The sequence below is a fragment of the Vanessa cardui genome, chromosome 5, assembly GCF_905220365.1.
Source record: "Vanessa cardui chromosome 5, ilVanCard2.1, whole genome shotgun sequence".
NCBI lineage: Eukaryota > Metazoa > Arthropoda > Insecta > Lepidoptera > Nymphalidae > Vanessa > Vanessa cardui.
In genome coordinates this window covers 7,062,886-7,081,440 of record NC_061127.1, presented here as the reverse complement: position 1 = coordinate 7,081,440, position 18,555 = coordinate 7,062,886, and the positions used below count along the sequence as shown (strand labels likewise).

At 31.1% G+C, this 18,555-nt stretch overlaps 1 protein-coding gene across 2 annotated transcripts in view; it reads right to left on the bottom strand.

Annotated features, from left to right (window-relative positions):
• LOC124529653 (brain-specific angiogenesis inhibitor 1-associated protein 2) overlaps nt 1-18,555 on the bottom strand; it is a 199,483-nt gene that overhangs the window by 93,695 nt on the left and 87,233 nt on the right. The window contains exon 2 of one of the 2 annotated variants that reach the window (XM_047103483.1): nt 11,397-11,453. The exons of the other annotated variant lie outside the window; for it this stretch is intronic. The gene's annotated coding sequence lies outside the window, so the exon portion shown is untranslated. The remainder of the gene's footprint in view (nt 1-11,396; nt 11,454-18,555) is intronic. 2 annotated transcript variants of the gene reach the window in all.

The window sequence follows — 18,555 nt, the reverse complement described above, 5'->3', positions numbered from 1 at the left end:
TATAATCCGCAATATGATATGTCTGTTCTCGACTCTGAACATCACGCCAACGTAATAAAAATTATCGTTTTTATGATTCTCATAAAACAATATGCAATGTAACATAAAAAACAAAGGCAACATCGAATTAAATTTGTTCTATTCTCAAAAGTCAACAAAAAACCACTTTAACATACCAAAAACCCAGTAGTGTTACCGAATTTTTATTCAGTGACCATCAATTAAAATCTGCGTGTTATATCCACTGATCTCAGTTTCAAACCTACATACATAGATATTCGTTTGAATAGAATTTTGTACATAAGATCTGTACTAGGCGTTTTGTTAAACTATCTATATTATCAGAACGAACATTCTATCGGTTTTAAAACCGCGAAATCGAAATAGTAGGGGAGGCGAAGCGGGGATTTTTGAAGTGACTCGAGCGTGTCAGATAATTATACAGTGAGAATCCTTATATCCTCTAATGTATCTCTACCGAATATGATAATATAATATCTTCATATGGCGGGTTACGCTGAGGGGAACCCGTCAGATTAGTAAAAAAAAATCGATCCTCTGAAAAACTCGAGCGCGTCAGATTAAGTAAGAGTAAGTTAATTACATGTAGAAAAGTGTATATCTAAATAATCTGACGATTTCAGCGTGGCATTGAGAAATTAGCGAGCTCTAAAGTTGAAAAAAAAAACGTCATCTTGAAATACTCGAGCGCGCTTCTGTTTTTTTTTAAATATAGAAAATATTGTCAGAAGCATGAGAAACTACTAATCTGACGGTTTCCATGGGGCGATGTCGGTAAAATCGTGGTGGAAAGGTGAAGCGTACAGCGGTTGAGAGCTGATATTTTAGGAGATACTTCTGATTCAGGTACGTTTTTTTTATATATTATCATGATAATATCATAACATAAATGCAGCACAATGGTCTACCATAACCGTTCATGGTTACAGAACCACGAGATGACGAGGACGTCCAGGAAGTTGAAGAAACAAAGTACGAAGATGAATCATCCAGCGAAGATGAAGATTAACATTTATATTTCACACGTCAATTATACATACGGGTTTTTATTTGTAATGATGTATATTTAATTTTGTATTTGAATAAATTATAACTATTTTATATGAAAATGCGAATATCTTGTTGTTCAATTTCGTTAAAAATGGTCAGAATAACGATATCCCTCAATATAATTGTCAGATTATTCTACAGAGGTACTATTGTATCAATATGAACCCCCTGCATGAAAATCTGACGCGCCGGAGTATTTCAAGGTCACAATTTTTTTTTACACATTCAAAAATCAATAATTTTTATATGCCACATCCAAAACGTCAGACATTTTAATATGACACTTTTGAGGGTTTAATATGCCTACACTTCGAATTTCTGACACGCTCGAGTAACTTTTTTTTTTTTGGTTTTCAACCCCTTGTTATAGGTAACCCCCTCACATTAATTGTCAGATTAATATATAATGGTTATCAGGAATATAAAGCGCGTTTATACTGTTAATGGCTGACGCGCTCGAGTATTTCTATACACCTATTTTTTTTTTACATTTTTAAAAATTTTTACACGCTCTCCCCATCGCTAAAATATAAAACTTGTAATGTACTTTTTTTCATTTTGAGACCTAAACTATCGAATCCAATAGGTCTCTAAGACGCTCGAGTAACTGCAAATTTAGCATCCCGGCCTCCCCTACTAAAATAACACATAAAAATATTTAACACCAAACATTGTTAAATAAAAAAAATAATAAATGATAGAAAAGCTTAGTCTAAGTACGATGATGATGCCTTTAGAAAACACAAATGTGATTTTATAAAATTATGTAATTATGTTATGTACATTTTTTATTGAAAATTGTAAGAAGTATAATGTGTTATACTTATGTTGATAATTCTATTCAAGTGTAAAGGAAAACCATCAGATAAACATGTAAATTAACTTTGCAAAATGACGATTCGAAACACAGAGCCCAGTTGATTTTGATAGATTTCAAGTAAATATATTTTGACTTGATTTAGTTTTCAAAATATTTACATATTTATTTATTTAAGCCTCTTTATTCCTTAGTAGTAGTAATAAGAGAGTTGCTTTTTTTAAATCTAATTATAACCAAGAACCACTTGACGTGTATAGGCCTGCGCTATCTTACTAATTTTTTCCCGTCTTAAGCTTTTCTTATGCAGTATTGGTTTAGGAATTTTAAAAGGTTGTCTTCTATACTTATACTTTCATATACGATGCCTTAACTTTACAAATGCGTGACTGAAACAGGTATATCGAAGTTTATTTTGCATTGAAAAAATATATAAAATTCTAGTCTAAAGGTTGAATTTCCACAGGAAATGTACAATCGATCAGCGCTGTTTCATGCTATCCAACTGAATTGAGAGGAATGTGTTGTGTTTTTTCTTAAATGAATCTTATTTCAATTAGATTAAAGAAAATATTATATATGAAAAGCATTGATGTTAATAATTCTTATTGATTAATTTATAAATAGGTATCATTCATACCGTCATTTATATATTATTAAATTTTATATGAGTGACCTGGCCATATTTTTTTCACGTTTTTACAAAACAAGAATTGGGTAAAAAATAACATTACAAATTAAAATCTTAATAAACTTATAAACTTTTTAATTTTTATTAAAAAAAAATATTATTTATTACAAGTTATATACCCAACTGACCGATATATTGTCTATACTAATTTATGCAAACATAATAACGAAATTTACTCTGTCTATTTCTTACTCTTTTACGGCTAAGCTACTGAAACAAATTTTATTAAATTTAGTATTCCAACCTTGAACAACAAGAAATGACATAGGATATTTTTTTTAAAAGCTAAACCTTAGCTAAGGTCGGTTACCTTAAAAAGAGGCAAAACCGCGGGCGAAAAATTGTAGGCATATAAATGACACTTCATGATTACATTTATCACAAAACATTCATCATCAATCACAGTCAATTTCGATTCAAACACGTACTTGAAATAAGTGTATTCAATACAAAATATTGCATAAATTGATAATCACATCGGCTTTTAAGCGAAACAAAAACGAGCGATCATTAATCTCGTAAACAATTAAGATAAGAAATAACCTTCTTAAAAATAATCAAATCGCGCCTACATATAACTACATATTTAAGAGTCTATATAGCCCAGTGGTTTGAACACGTTAATCTTAATCGAAGTGAGCGGCTTCAAATCCAGGCAAGATCTTATGAGTCATGTACTTAATTTGTAAGTCTAATTGATTTCATATTCGGAAGAGAATCCAACATAACAAACAGATTAGAGCGGCTCGATGTTATAAGCTCTAAAACTTTTTCCTAAAAAGGGAAGAAACATAAGTCGTGTTATTTACAAGCTGTTACTGGTAATTTTTAGGGTGTATGGTATGTGTTTTTTTATGTAATAAATTGGTGGACGAGCATATGGGCCACCTGATGGTAAGTGGTCACCACTTCTCATAGACAATGACGTTGTAAGAAATATTAACCATTTTATACATCGCCAAAGTGCCACCAACCTTGGGAACTAAGATGTTAGGTCCCTCGTGCCTGTATACACTGGCTCACTCACCCTTCAAACTGGAAAACAACAATACTAAATACTGTTCTTTAGCGGTAGAATATCTGATGAGTGGGTGGTACCAACCCAGACCAGAGAAACGTGTTACGAAAGTCTATGTTAAGTCAGAGAATAAACTATTCCAAATTTTCTCCCAACACGAATATTAATAGGATATTCCTACACAACTGTGTCGCTATATATTCGCTGGATGGTCAGCCTATGCCTCATATGGCAATAGTGCAGTGTATTCCGCACCCCATGCACTGCGTTTGATTTGTTTTATTCGTTGCCGGGTACTTTCCGTTCCCCATTCGTATGAATCAAACCGAGCGACTCATTTATTTGATACCGAGTGGAAATATACCATCACGTGTAGGCTCTATATATGTATCGCAACTTTAAAACTATTACACGGAAACGTGATTGGTGAATTCGCTTCTAGTTTCAGGTGATTCATTAATATATCTTTTAATTATTTCAGTTTACGGTCTTTTTAATCATAAATTGCATTGGTGTCGGACTTTGTTCAAGCATGTCATTTTGAGTAGACCACACCGTTATATGTATATTCTTATATACCACCATACAGCATTTCTCAATACTTGTAAGTAAAATTTTTATCGGAATAAATTATTTAGAAAAAAAAATTATTGTTTTATTTATTACTAGCTATACCCGCCCGCTTCGCTGGGCATTAGTCGCAGAAAATTAAATTTAGAATTTTTCATTTTGCAATTAATTACTGATCATCAACATTGTACAAATAATAAAGAAACAAATCAAGATACAATTAGAATATTAAATCAAATACTTAAAAATTATTTTATTTAATATTCGTCATCTATTTCATCTTTTTAATGATGTTCTCGATAGGCTGCAGATTGGTCATAACACCCATAAACTTATTTGTCAAGATCACATCTTCTTTTTGTTGAATCCGGAAACAGATATGATTTATGAAAATGTTTTTGATAGTATAATCTCGATGTAAAATTGGTACGATGAAAATTTTAATTAAATTTCTATAGTCTGTAAAAGTTTGCATCACACCAACACGTCCTCTTTAATCCGGTACATTTACAACATTGTCAATACTTTCGAACGTACGTCAAAGCATCCTGGGCATATTCGTGCATATGTTTTGGACTTCCGCTGTACGAAGATCTGTACGAAGAGCCTGTCGTAAGATTATTTTGATACAGTCCGAGATGATATCCATCTTCTGCTCGCATAAACCGAATTGTATAATCGTAATAATTGTCATACGATTGATGTGTTTCAGCGACACCTAGTTTGTTTTTGTGTTGCTTAGTGTTAACATTATCTCGTTTTGTAATTTCTGTACCGACAATTACAGCTGTGAGTTCAGAAGCTATGGGAGCATTAAAACGGCTTTCATGCTCTGCATTCAATGGCGTTCTATCTGCATTGATAATGACTTTGAATCATTTGTTGTTTCACCGTCTAGAACAGTTTTAAAATCTTTAACTAAACAATTATTTTCATAAAGCATAATCCTAAATTTAGCGATGGTTTCTCTATTAGTTGTGGTACTGAACATGCATCGAAGATCAATCTTTTTCTACGTTGTCCATTAAATAAATGTCCAGAAACTGGGGATTTTATTTAGATACTGGAAGAAGTTAACCAATCATATGATACACTTCAAACGTAGAAGCGAAATTATTGTATTGTAAAATATTTGTTGCTCCAAATGATGTTATTTGAAAGCATGAATTGTATTTTATAATGTACTGAAGGAAATATTGAGACTCCTTAGTAGTTCCAATAACGTAGGTAAGAAGAGATTCTGGTGGTTCAACCAGTTGTGGTAAATACATTTTGTCGTTGGGCTCGCTCGTTAGGTTTTTCAGTATCTGTTGATGAAGATGCTTGTTCGAAGATCTGAAACTTGATCATTACGTTGACTAACTGTTTTGGCAACTCTCAAAGTAGAAATTCGGATTATATTTGCTTCTATACGTATTTCTTGTTGGTGTGTTGTTTCCGTAGCTCTTTTAGACGACGCTGCGCATATATTTGTTTATGTTCCGATCTTTTGTTATTTATATAAATAAGTAGTTTTTTTGGTTATTTGTCTTACGTTTACATTTTATACTAAAGATTCATTGTTATTGGAGTTATGAGTATACTTACATTAACACAATTATGATTATTGTTTACTTTCTTATTATCTGACAGCTAATCACTTCTTCCCGTAGATGTAATCAATAATTATTTTAAAATGTCAATTATTATTGTTGTGATTATTATATGTTTATTGACATATGACGGAAATTAAGTTAGTTTGTGTGCTTTTTGAATAGATTTCATTTCATTTTTTTGCAAATATTTCATAATTATAGAATTGAATCGTGATATACGTAAGGGTGTGTTATAATATACGTAACGTGTTGGTTATTTTTAATGTTACGGATGAAATAATTACTTTCTCCATAAAAAAATACTTGTACGTTTAATATTTTCATAACAATCGGTTGAACGTTGTAGAAATCTTGATATCGCAGCGCCACATGCTGGTGAGTTACATCAATGGGGATAGCATAATCACTTTCTCCATAAAACAATAGATATACATACCAATTTTCGTAATACAATTTCGACTTTAAATAGATAGCCTATGATTTGCGCAAGCACATGTTTTTCCTGTATACTAATTTTTATAAAGATCGGTGCAGCTGTTCTCGAGTTTAAGCAGAACATACAGGCAGACAGACATAAATTACAAAAATGATAAAAATTATGTCTAACTTTGGTGTTTCTTTACCGATTTCTATGATTATTTAATATGGAATAGTAAAAACTGGTAACTTTTTTAATTAGGGATGATTGAGAGTGTTATAAACGTAGGAATAGTCAAATATAATCAGAAAGCTTCGAACTACTACGCTATCGGGAGTGTCACGTGTTATTGTGAGTCTAACGTAAAAGATAGACAAAGGCTGTCATGGGATATTTTTTATATAATTTTAAGGAGAACATTTCCGTAATACATGATTTCTGTGTACCTTTAACCATTAAGGCTGTACATGCGACGGAAGCTTAAAATAGGAGTAATTTCTACCGTTTTCCCAACATTTCCCTTCACTGCTCTGCTTCTATTGATTTTAGCGTGATGAAAAGTATACTATAACCAGCTCAGGAGTATGAAAGATAATTATACCAAGTTTCCGTTAAAATCCGTCGAGTCGTTTTTGTTTCTATAACGGTTATACGGAGAGACAGACAGACAGACAAAAATTTTACTGATTGCATTTTTGCCATCAGTATCGATCCCTGATCACCCCCTGATGGTTATTTTGGAAAAATATTTCATGTACAGAATTGACATCCCTACAGATTTATTATAAGTATAGATAACACGGATTATAAATCAAATCAATTTATTTACAAATCAGACGAGCAAATGGTCTATCTAATTGAAAGTAACGTCAGCCCAAAGGCGCTGTGAGAATACCAGTACAGCCACAAAGAACATAAATTCGTCGCTTCCAAGGTTGGTGGTGCATTGGTAATATATCTTAGAACGACAATGTCTATGGACGTAGTATAGTTACCATCTGTTTGATTTGTACATCCGCCTAATTATATTAAATCAAAATCAAAATAAACTTTGTTCAAGTATGCTTTTCTTTTACAAGCACTTTTGAATCGTCATTTTACAATTAAGTGAAGCTACCACCGGTTCGAAAAGTAGATTATATCGAGAAGAACTAGCAAGAAACTCAGTAGTTACTCTTTGTCAACGTTTAAAATAGATAACCATATTGCTTTATGTTATTGATGGATCCCGAGCGAAACATTACGAGATTCCTCTTTGATAGCGATATAAGAAAAAAGCTTGCTTAATCTCTGAATTATTCAAATCTCTCTCGCTAATAAGATTTACGTTTGATTTCATTATTTTAATGTAGCAACATTAAATAAGGCTAGACGAATATCAAGCCAATATTACTAAATTCCTTAGTTATTATGTATAGGTCAGAGTAATGTCAATAACAATATATTATGTCAAATATCTCGATATGATAAAGATGAAATATGAAAATAAAAGTTCTTTAATATAAGCATACTGTTAAACGTGTTTTAGATCAAAAAATCTAAATGGAACGCTGTTCATTTGAAATATAAATTATTCGTATTATTTTTTTCGTAATGACTTTGTAATAAATTTTTTCATTTAGAAATGTTAGGTTAGAAGTATTTATACACACGATCACTTGCGCTGATGATGTTTTTTGTCTTTCAAATATATATAATATACCTAAGCATAAAAAAATAATATTTCAAAAATAAAATTAGCGTATAATTCCAATAAATAATTGAAAAAAACTATAAACAATTATTGTATATTTTACTATTTATGTAATATCTGAAATCCAATGAAATAATCAAATATTTATTTCTTTGAACTTTTTTTGCGAGAAGTAAGTTAAACATTTTCAACTATATTAGTGGTAAACATTATTTAATAAAAGGCGAAAGGACTATTAAACGTGTAACGAAAATTAGAGCAGTAATTATCTTTATTTCCCTCTAATAAGCGAACATAATCTTATTAAATTACGCTAATGGGTTACGTTCGTAATCTAATCCCATATTCTAATTACAATTAAGAAAGTCATAATCTTCCTACGAGCATTTTCTGTAATGAAGTTTTAGAGTTCGCAGCTTTATAGATAAGTATGTGTATTCCACCATGACACAAATTACTTTATATAATTATACAAATTAGATTAAAATTTAACTAATTAGAATTTTCATTTTAATTCACTAAATTATTTCCTACATTTTGCTATTTATAACATTTCTTGTGTTTTAATTTTTTAGTGCTGAAACAATTGTACAGGCTGTTATTACTATTCTTGTATTTATATATTCAAAATACTACACGAGATGCTTTAAAAATTTGATTAAGATAATAAATGCGAAAGTAACTCTGTCTATCTGATGCTCTTTCACGGGCAACCCATTGAACCGAATTTGATAAAACTTGGTATGAAATAAATTGAAACTAGTAGGATGGAGACATGGTTTTTTGCACCTATCTTTTTTATTACATAAGTGGCAAACGAGCAGGAGGCTCACCTGATGGAAAGTGACTACCACCGCCCATGGACATCTGCAACACCGAGGGGCTTGCAGGTGCGTTGCCATACTTTAAGAAAGGAGTACGCTCTTTTCTTGAAGGTTCCCATGTCGTATCGGTTCGGAAAAACCGCCGGCGAATGCTGGTTCCACAAAGTGGTTGTGCGAGGCAGAAAATGTCTAATAAATCGCGCTGTTGTGGATTTTCAGACATTAAGGTGGAATTGCACGACTAACATCTAAAACGGCAGCAAAGCCGCGAACAACACTTAGTTTAAAAATAAGTATAAGATATCCTCTTCCAAAGTCCTTAAAAATTGATTCAATTCGGACGATTAGCCCAAACAAACATACAAAGATACACAGATGGCAAAATGAGATAAAGTACACAGAACCATAATAGCTTAAGAAAAGTTTTGATTGACAGGAATATTAAATTGTATTTTAAATACAAATATGCTATAAGTAATATAATTGCAACACATTAAAAAACTGAATCATATGCAAATTAAAGATAACAGTGAGATCCCAATATTGGACAAAGTCTTTTTAGAAGTTTTCATGACGCATATAAATATGTAGTCTTTCGATCATATTTTTGACGTAGAAAGAAATTAACAATTGTTATAAAGATAACTTACTTCTTTAAACCTAAATGTCAATGCCGCGATTAAACCCACAATCTTAATTTAAACTCCAAGTCCATCGGTCCACTTTGCCAGCGCGGCTCAATTAAACTAACCTAGAAATAAAGTTAGTAACCTAGAGTAAAGTTAACCTAGGAATAACCGTGTAGCTTAAGAAATGCGGGATTAAAACTCCATCGTATTCAATTGCGCCACTCGTTCCCGATCAGCCTCCATTAGCTTTATCTATTAATCTTACTTTAAACCGTGGCAAGGAGTTAAAAACTACTTCAAATCTTATTTCAGCGCTTAACCAAGGACTACTAGAGACTTTATAAATGAAAACATGTCTTTATAACATTATATGCACGTATATATATTTGATAAAATGTTAACGAATTTCTCTGTAATTGGGTCAAATGCAGTTGGCATTTAATTAGAGGTGATTTTTTTATTTAATTAGCGTAATAATTTAGAGAGTTTTATTTGGAAGCAGGTGGAAAGTTTTCGATTAAACTTCATTTACGGAGCATAAATTTTCGAAAAGAGAAACTTTAAATTATAATTGATAATATACGACGTGACCCGACACGGTCCAGTTGAAAGAATACGTTTATCATTGAGGAAGATAGGGGGTTCTTTTAAAGATCTTTCCGGCGAATTATCATGTTCTTATTTTGAATTTAAAATTTATTGTACTCCTAACATATATACTATACTCACCAACCCTCACGGGATCATCGCAGTGAAATAATTATCTTCTTTGTAAAATAAAGAGAAGTGTTTTCTACCAATAGGTCATATGTATATCCGAATGACTAAATGAAGTACTTACTTAGTCATAAATAAATTGGTAAATTAAATGTTATTATATACAGAATTTTTTTTTTTTATTAAATTAATAACATTATTTGATGTCGTACGTTTTCTAAATTATTGCATGTGAAAGTACGATATAGTATCTATTAAAAAAAAAAATGAAATTCGTAAATTAAAATACCGCTTGATAAGTAATAAAGCCAAGCTATAATTTTAATTATTGAACCAAGATTTTAATAACCAATCAATTTCCATTCAGATTTGCATTCGAAATTAATCATCTTACAAAATTCTGTATCACCCGAAAGTTTAATCGAACATTTCCATCTCGTATAAAACGATTTGCGACGTTAATGAATTTTAAAAAGACTATTTTCAAATTGACTGTTGTTTTCGAACGCGGTAAGCGAACGTTTTTTTTTTCCAAATTAATTAAAAGTCACCATGGGCCAGCTAACTCGGACGTGCCCAAAATACCACCCAACTTCCATTTTATTCCAACTACTTTATTTCTGTCTGTCCAGTCTTAAATTAAAAAAATGAACTTTGAACCTCACCAAGGAAAAATAAATTTGCAAGTTCGAGTCATGATAAATGAATCCATTTGATTTTGAATTAAGAACGATTATTGTTTTTATTAAAAAGTTTTTATATGTTTAAATATTATAAACGGGAAAGTTAGTTTATTTGTTACGCTCTCATACCTATCATCATGAACACACACGTTGTCAGGAATACAGGAAACGTAGAGTACTTAAGATCTCCCTTCTACGCGGCTTTAACCCAGGTAAGGGGCACCTGGATGTAATATAGTAATTATATAAAACCTCTTTTGTGCAGTCAAGGGCATATAGAGAATAATGATGTTGTACTAAATATGTGCTATATTCTTTTGTAGTCGTATTTAATTAGGTTTTAAACTGAATTGGTTTGCATTGTACGTGTACGGTTTTTTTTGATATCTTAATAAATATTTCCACTCTACTGCGCTCAGATTTTAAAAACATTGAACTTTAAAATATGGCAGACAACTGTGAACTCCACACAAATACTCATGACAGAAGATTTTTTTTTTTTTTTTGAATAAAATATATTGAAAGTTGTAATGATAAAACAAATAAATTAATAATATAAACGACACAACATTTCTACAGAGATATTAAATTACTTATGTTACGAACCTTATTATTATATTCTCATTAAATATATTTGTAATAACATTGTTTCCACATATTTTGTACTTACGTTAAACCGTTTCCCAGAAGCAAATCACTTCTTGTAGTTACCAAGATTGTGAATTACCTGCAATTATAGAAATAACATTTATATATCGGTTAATCTTAACAAATTACGTTTCTCTATTGTATTTTTATATTATTAGTTATATTTTCAGAATAATATGATCATTGTACTGTTCCTTATTATGTTATAATATATTACTGCGTTGAGTTTTATGAAGGCCTTTCTCAATGAGCCCCAACTATCCACTACACCTAACAGCGCTTTATTGCTTTTCTGCTCTTATTATAGACTAGGTAATATCTTAGATAACGTGGTTAATACTGCATTGAAAGTCGAGGTATTTTTTATATAGGTAGGCTGACGGACTAATGGATCACCCAATGGTAAGTCACCACAGTCCGTTGACAAATAAATTAACGTTTCTTTCCATTGCCAATGCGCCACCAAACTTGGTAAATGAGAACTTTGGTTTGATAACTGTTCCTCGTGATTGTAGTTACACTGACTTATTTACCCTTCAAACCGGAATATAACAATATTAGTGTATTAGCGATTTTTGATTATACTTCATTGCCTTTAGGTGAATAGGACTTACTAGCCTATTTGCTCGTCTGTATAGAACAAGAGTATTGCAGTTATGATAAGATTATAACATAGATATATATGTCTCTCTCTCTCTCTCTCTGTTTGTTTGTCAGTTGCTCATTCACCACAGAATCGAATTTGATAAAATATGGTGTCAGGAAAACTTGAACTTTAAATAATCCCTAGACTCCAAGCTGACTGGTTGGGTTGGTTGGGTTACTTATTTTACTTAATAACTAATGACTAACCCCTAAACACAAGCGAAGCCGCGAGCGACAACCAGTTTTAATATAAAACAGACATTTAAAAAAATTAATATCACGTGTTATAAATAAAACGATAAAAAACGAATATAGGAATCATTTATGCCGATAACAATTTTACTATGCAATGCAAAATATCTCTAAAACGTTTTTCCCGGTTATGAATGCAACCCCTTTTTTTTGTCGTACGTTTTTTTTCATTTCGGAACTTATTTTGCATGAGTCTGTTGTTCGTGTTCGCACGTGTTACACAATTAGTGCTGGGCGCATTCTCTAAGCACAATCGACTGAAATATATTACGCACGAGCTATGATCACGAATTCTTTGATGCGGAGTTTAGAGAATAGTTTTTAATATCGCAATGAAAAAGCTTCGCGTATTACTGTAGTGAATGATCGATATTCGTAGTATGATTTATTAATATGAAAATATTAATACATCTATAACCAGTAACAAAAAACAATTGGATCATGATCTCTTGGACTACTGTTGCACTAACCTTTATATACTTATTAAAGAAGATTTGATTTTTAAAAATTAGGAAAATGAATAGAATAAACAGTACTTTTATTATTAAATCGGTGATTTATTTTACATAAAAATTTAACTTTATTTAAACCACGAATTTCGTATACATTTGTCAAACAATTACTATAAAATTGTTAAAAAAATTACATATTTAAGTACACACTTACAAAACGTCTTTGAATCTTAACTTTACGAGATTAATTAGAAATAAAGCTACCATCGGTTCGGAATACGGAGACAACACGTAAACAATAGCGGATTCGTTTTTACTAATTAAAGAAATAAATTACTAGATAATGGTTTAACAACAACTTTCCTTATATATTTTATATGTGAAATACGCGTTCTGAGATTATTGGCCTGACAATTATTGTGGTTAAAGAATATTTTAGGGTCTCAAATGAAAACTCATCGGTACATTCCCGAGCAAGCAATTCACTAAATAGATTGGCATATTCTAACCACTAAGCGACATCGGCTCATTGGATATCCAAACCCAATACAAAACGAAACGCATTATTTTCAAAGCCAATGCAAATTTAACTCTGGTTGGATAATCTTGGCTCCGTATATCCCATAGCATTCGTACCACAAGAGGGCATAAGATAAATAAACAACGTTTGACATCAAATTCATGCGCTCTCATTGGTTGAATGTTAATTATGAATTACCGAAAAATATTGAACGACGCCTAACTGTGGATCTACTTATAGATAAGTGGAATATTATATACTAATAAATATACTATAAAAGGTGTGTTTATTTACGACATCACATTATATACTTCTACAATTATCATTGTTTCTTTATTATATTGTCCATGTGTTACATACAAAAACCTATCTATTTAAAAAAAACCGCATCACAATGCGTTGCGTAATTCTAAAGATCTAAGCATACATAGGGACAGACAGCGGTAAGCGCCTTTGTTTTATAGTATGTAATGATAAAGATATATTAGTCAAGAATCGTTAGTAGTGCAAAATATAGTTAAGATATTGATAAATCGTATGGCTTGCGTAAATCTGACGTTTATTTATCTTTCTTCGATTGTAATGGCTTATACACACTTAGCTTGAGATATACTCAGAAGCGTCACATATAACTGTTTAGTAAACACATAATGTTCGTAACATTTGTCCTGTTGCTGGCTCCGTCTGTTATCGGGATTTACTTAAGCTTATTTACAACTGACAGGTTACATAATATTCACGCTGATCGATTGTACCATACCCAGCATACTAATACGTAACAACGTAAGTTTTGTTAGTTCTTACGTTTATACTTTTTATATGTACCATTCGTCAAGATAAAACTACTTTGGCGTATATAAACATATGTATTTTATAATGGTTCAATTCCCGATGTAGAAAAAGTTCATTAGTTTCCTATGTTGTCTTGGATCTAGGAGTTTGTGGTACCATCATTACTTCTGATTTCAGATTACACAAGTACTTTAGCTACTTAGTAGACACAGAGAGACACAGAGTAATGTATGTGATGTTGTCAAATATTTTTGTAATGTATATTATATACCAGTCATCGATAAGAAAAAACAAGTATACAAAATAAAAATTTATTCATCAATTAAAATACCGTTAATTTAAGAATTCGAATAGGTAAATAAGCAAAACTTTAGCATATAAGTGTTAAAGCACTCACACATTTAACAAAATAAATACAATCACTCTGTAAGTCTACTTATCGGCTAACTGTAGACAATTAATTCGCTCTGATAAAATATTGAAGCCGTATATTAATATTGGTTTTATTGTATGACGGAATAATTTCCCCTTAATAGGTCACGCTGCATAACTTTTAATTATTACGCACACGACTGTATACGATAAATTGCTCATGTATGCGTTTGTGAGTGGAATAAAAATGACAACTCAATCAACTTTAATTACACAGATAATATTAAAATTAAGATTAAAATGGCGTCGTGGAAATCGAACAGGTTTAATACGTCATGCCTATTAAATTTGACTTTGGGAATAATTTGTGAGCATATTTATATTTTACTATCATTATAAATAATTAAAAATCGAATGTTCGATTTAAAATGTCATATTTATTTGTACAAGTGATTATTTGCGGATTTTGAATGCTACATATAATAACAGGTACATTCAAATTACGCAAAAATAAAAAATAAAATTTGTATTTTAAAGAACATTGAATAAAAAATCTAGTACGGTTAAAATGAAACGCTTTTTTTGTCAGACGCAAAATGTTTGATAAAAAAGATATGGCAAACATGAAACGACTATTTAATAACGCGTAGTATAAAAACTACGATGTGTATAAAAACTCTAATAATTCAATTATCTCCACTTGTAACGAATAGTATCATCATAACCTGTTTTTAATCAAATGTTGAATCAATGTGGCAGCCGAAAAAATACGTGAATTTTAGATTAAATGATATTCAATAAAAAACAAGAACAACAATACTGAGTACTGCCCTTTGTCAGTAGAATATCTAATGAGTGCGTGTTACTTACTCAGATGGGCTTGCACGAAGCCCTACTATCAAGTAAGTAAGTAAATACTTTTTGATATAATATGAGGCATTTTATGTTTAAATATATTTTGCTCGCCTTCATCTACACATAAGTACCTACTAATAGAATCTGTTAGTTTTAAAAACGAAATTAAAATAATTTTGTACGCAACCGCTTTTTTAAATTCGTTTAAATATATATTTTTTTCGATTATGAAACCGAAGAATGTAATCAATTGGGATCTTTAAGGTTATGGCGATAAATATATCGATATTTAATTCTATAATTGTTACTCCCAAATTATAAAACCGTACAAAATACGTATAAATTTTGCGAAACTACTAAAGGATTGGAATGTAAGTACCACTTACAGCCAGCAAGAAATTCTTATTTCTTTACACTAATTATACGCAAATGAATCGTTCTACACGAAAATACTTGAATATATTTTAAAGGTACGCTATTTTGTCATCATATATAAACCTGTTAATAATGAATATTTTTAAATGTGTTGTAATAAAATCAATATATAGGTATTGTAAAAAGGATATAAAATGACAATTTGATTTTACCTTCGGTTAAGGTAAACCATACAGGACTACAACTCTTTGCTGCTAATGGAAGCAGAAAAATTACAAGCTCGTGTCCATTTTATCAATAAAACATGTGGACAGTCGTGGAACATTTTAATTCCGCTAAAAGCGCCCATCTCATTGTGGCGGGCCCGATGATTCTGGATTTTCCTGCTCCCGATGCAGTCCGACTATAATGTAGCGGACATCTCCCAGGTGATCGCTAACGAGAATTCAGTAGAGTATATCGCTTTATACGAGTATGTTAAAAACCCTTTCATTGCATCTAAAATTCTGTTGGTTACATCCTTAAATAAGTTTATTTTTTGTCTCCTAAAACAGTATACATTGATCAAGAAACAAAGTTTTATTTTTAGTATTTAAAATCGACGTTCATTTTTTTTTGTAATTTGTAGCAAACGTCAGAAAGGTATAAAATAGAAAAAGACAATAGAATACTGAACCATTTTTTCATCTATTTGTCAAACAGTCTCTTTGTTAAGTACCCTTAATTTTAAATATTGTCAAAACGCAAATTTATTTTTCCTTGACTGAAAATTATAAATTATATCAATAGTGTATCGTTTAAAAAGAGATCGAGTAAGTATAAAGAAATAAAAGTAAGTTTAACGTATCGGCGGAACGTCGCAAACATGTTCATAGCGACAGTCGGTAAAGACCTGGGAAACTAATTACTTTGTGGCAATTGTATTTAAGCTGGCGTTTAAAACAATTAGTCTGGCAGCCGGGCGAATAGACGACATTCTTAGTTTCGCTACACACATTAATCAAGACAGCCAAGAGACATGTCTTTATGTGTGTAATAGCGACGCGCCTCGACTTCAAACGCGAACAATAAATATTACATCATGAGGTATTTAATTAAAATAATAATATATTACAAATAGAACCGAGGTGGTATAGTGGATATAATACTTTGACTTTAATTCAAACATTCTGTTCTAAAATCGTACCAGCCCAATTAAGTCATCAGGTGGATTATCTATGTTCATAAATCTTGTGTTTTACATTTCAAAATAAGAGAGGAAATCTTCATAAATCGAATTAAATTCTTCTACTATGTTTTTAAAACACTAAACATAACACTTAATTTTGATTAACACAAAAATGTTTCCAAGTACTTTCAAATTTATTAATATTTAAAAAAAAATTGTTTCAGCTGTATGTATATATTTTTAGTCATGAGCACTGCGGAGGGTACAAATGGCTTATCAGAATTCTATCATTAAAAATCTATACTTTGTATTTGTTTATCTTATATATAATATACATTATTAGTATTTATTATTATGTAGGTAGTAGCATTATTTGTTGAAGAATAAATATTCCAATATAATAATTATAGACACAAGAGCTATTATTATTATATTGACTTTGATCCCTTGGTTGGCGACACTATGACGATTTAATTTGTTGTTTACACTTACCTAATCCAAATTTTGAACTCATTACCTCGGAATGTAATCTTATTCTACATTAGTTGAATTCTATATTCTTCTGCTGGTAAATATGCACAGATGATATATACTTAAACATATTTTTAATTTCTAAGATAATTTTACAGCAACTCACTTACCACTTGGTGGTAGGGACTTATGCAAGCCCACTTGGGTAGGTACCACCCACTTATCAGACATTCTACCGCTGTTGTGTTCCGGTTTGAAGATGAGTGAGCCAGTGTAACTACAGGCAAAAGGACATAGCATCATAGTTCCCAAGATTGGTGGCGCATTGACGATTTAAAGAATAGTTAATATTTCTTACAACGTCATTGTCTGTGGGTTATGGTGACCATCGTGTGGCCCATATGCTCGTCAAAAAAACTCAAATGTCCTAAGTACCATTAATATGGAAAAAAATATTTTTGCTACTGTATTATTTACTCATATTGTATTTATATAATTAAATATACATATTTAGCCAATCAATGGATCATCGAAATCGTAGACCATTAACTCAAAACAAATAAATAGCAAAAATTTAACACGACCAAAGTCACATGACAACTATTTAAATACAAATTGGTGTCACAGTTCAGGAACGTTTCATATATCGAATTTAATTAAGTACACATTAAATGAACGGCAATCAATCAAGTATCTCAGGATGATTTACTTTGACTAACGAATTGAATAATTTGCAAATTGCAAACGATTAAAACTAACATGACATTGGTGACGAAGGGACAACATGCTAATGAAGATAATTATACGAATAAGACTTATTACTCACTACGAGAAATAATGCTTACTGACATACATTCAATAATTTGATTAAACGGTTATTTACTCTTTGAAATGTACCTTTAAAAGTAAGACTGAACAAAAAGCAACGACCGATGTAAGCGAGCAATTCCAATCCTAAATACCTGTTAGCGATTTATTCAAAGGATTAAAACATTCCATGGGAATCGTATAAGCTTACTTTAATTTAATTATCTTCATAATAGGCAACATAGAAAAGGCGTATGCGGCGAACGCTCGAAATGGGAAAACAATTAAACTGGCGAAACTTTCAAAACGACCACACTCGCTCTCGCTACAGTCGATAAACTCACTCTATTTGTATGCCGAGTGCATCTTAAATATGCCTTTGCAATTCTCTACAGAAGTAGAAAATTAAACACTCAAATTGCATTAACTATTAAACAAGTTCAGCTAAAGATGTTACAAGTTTAAGAATAGC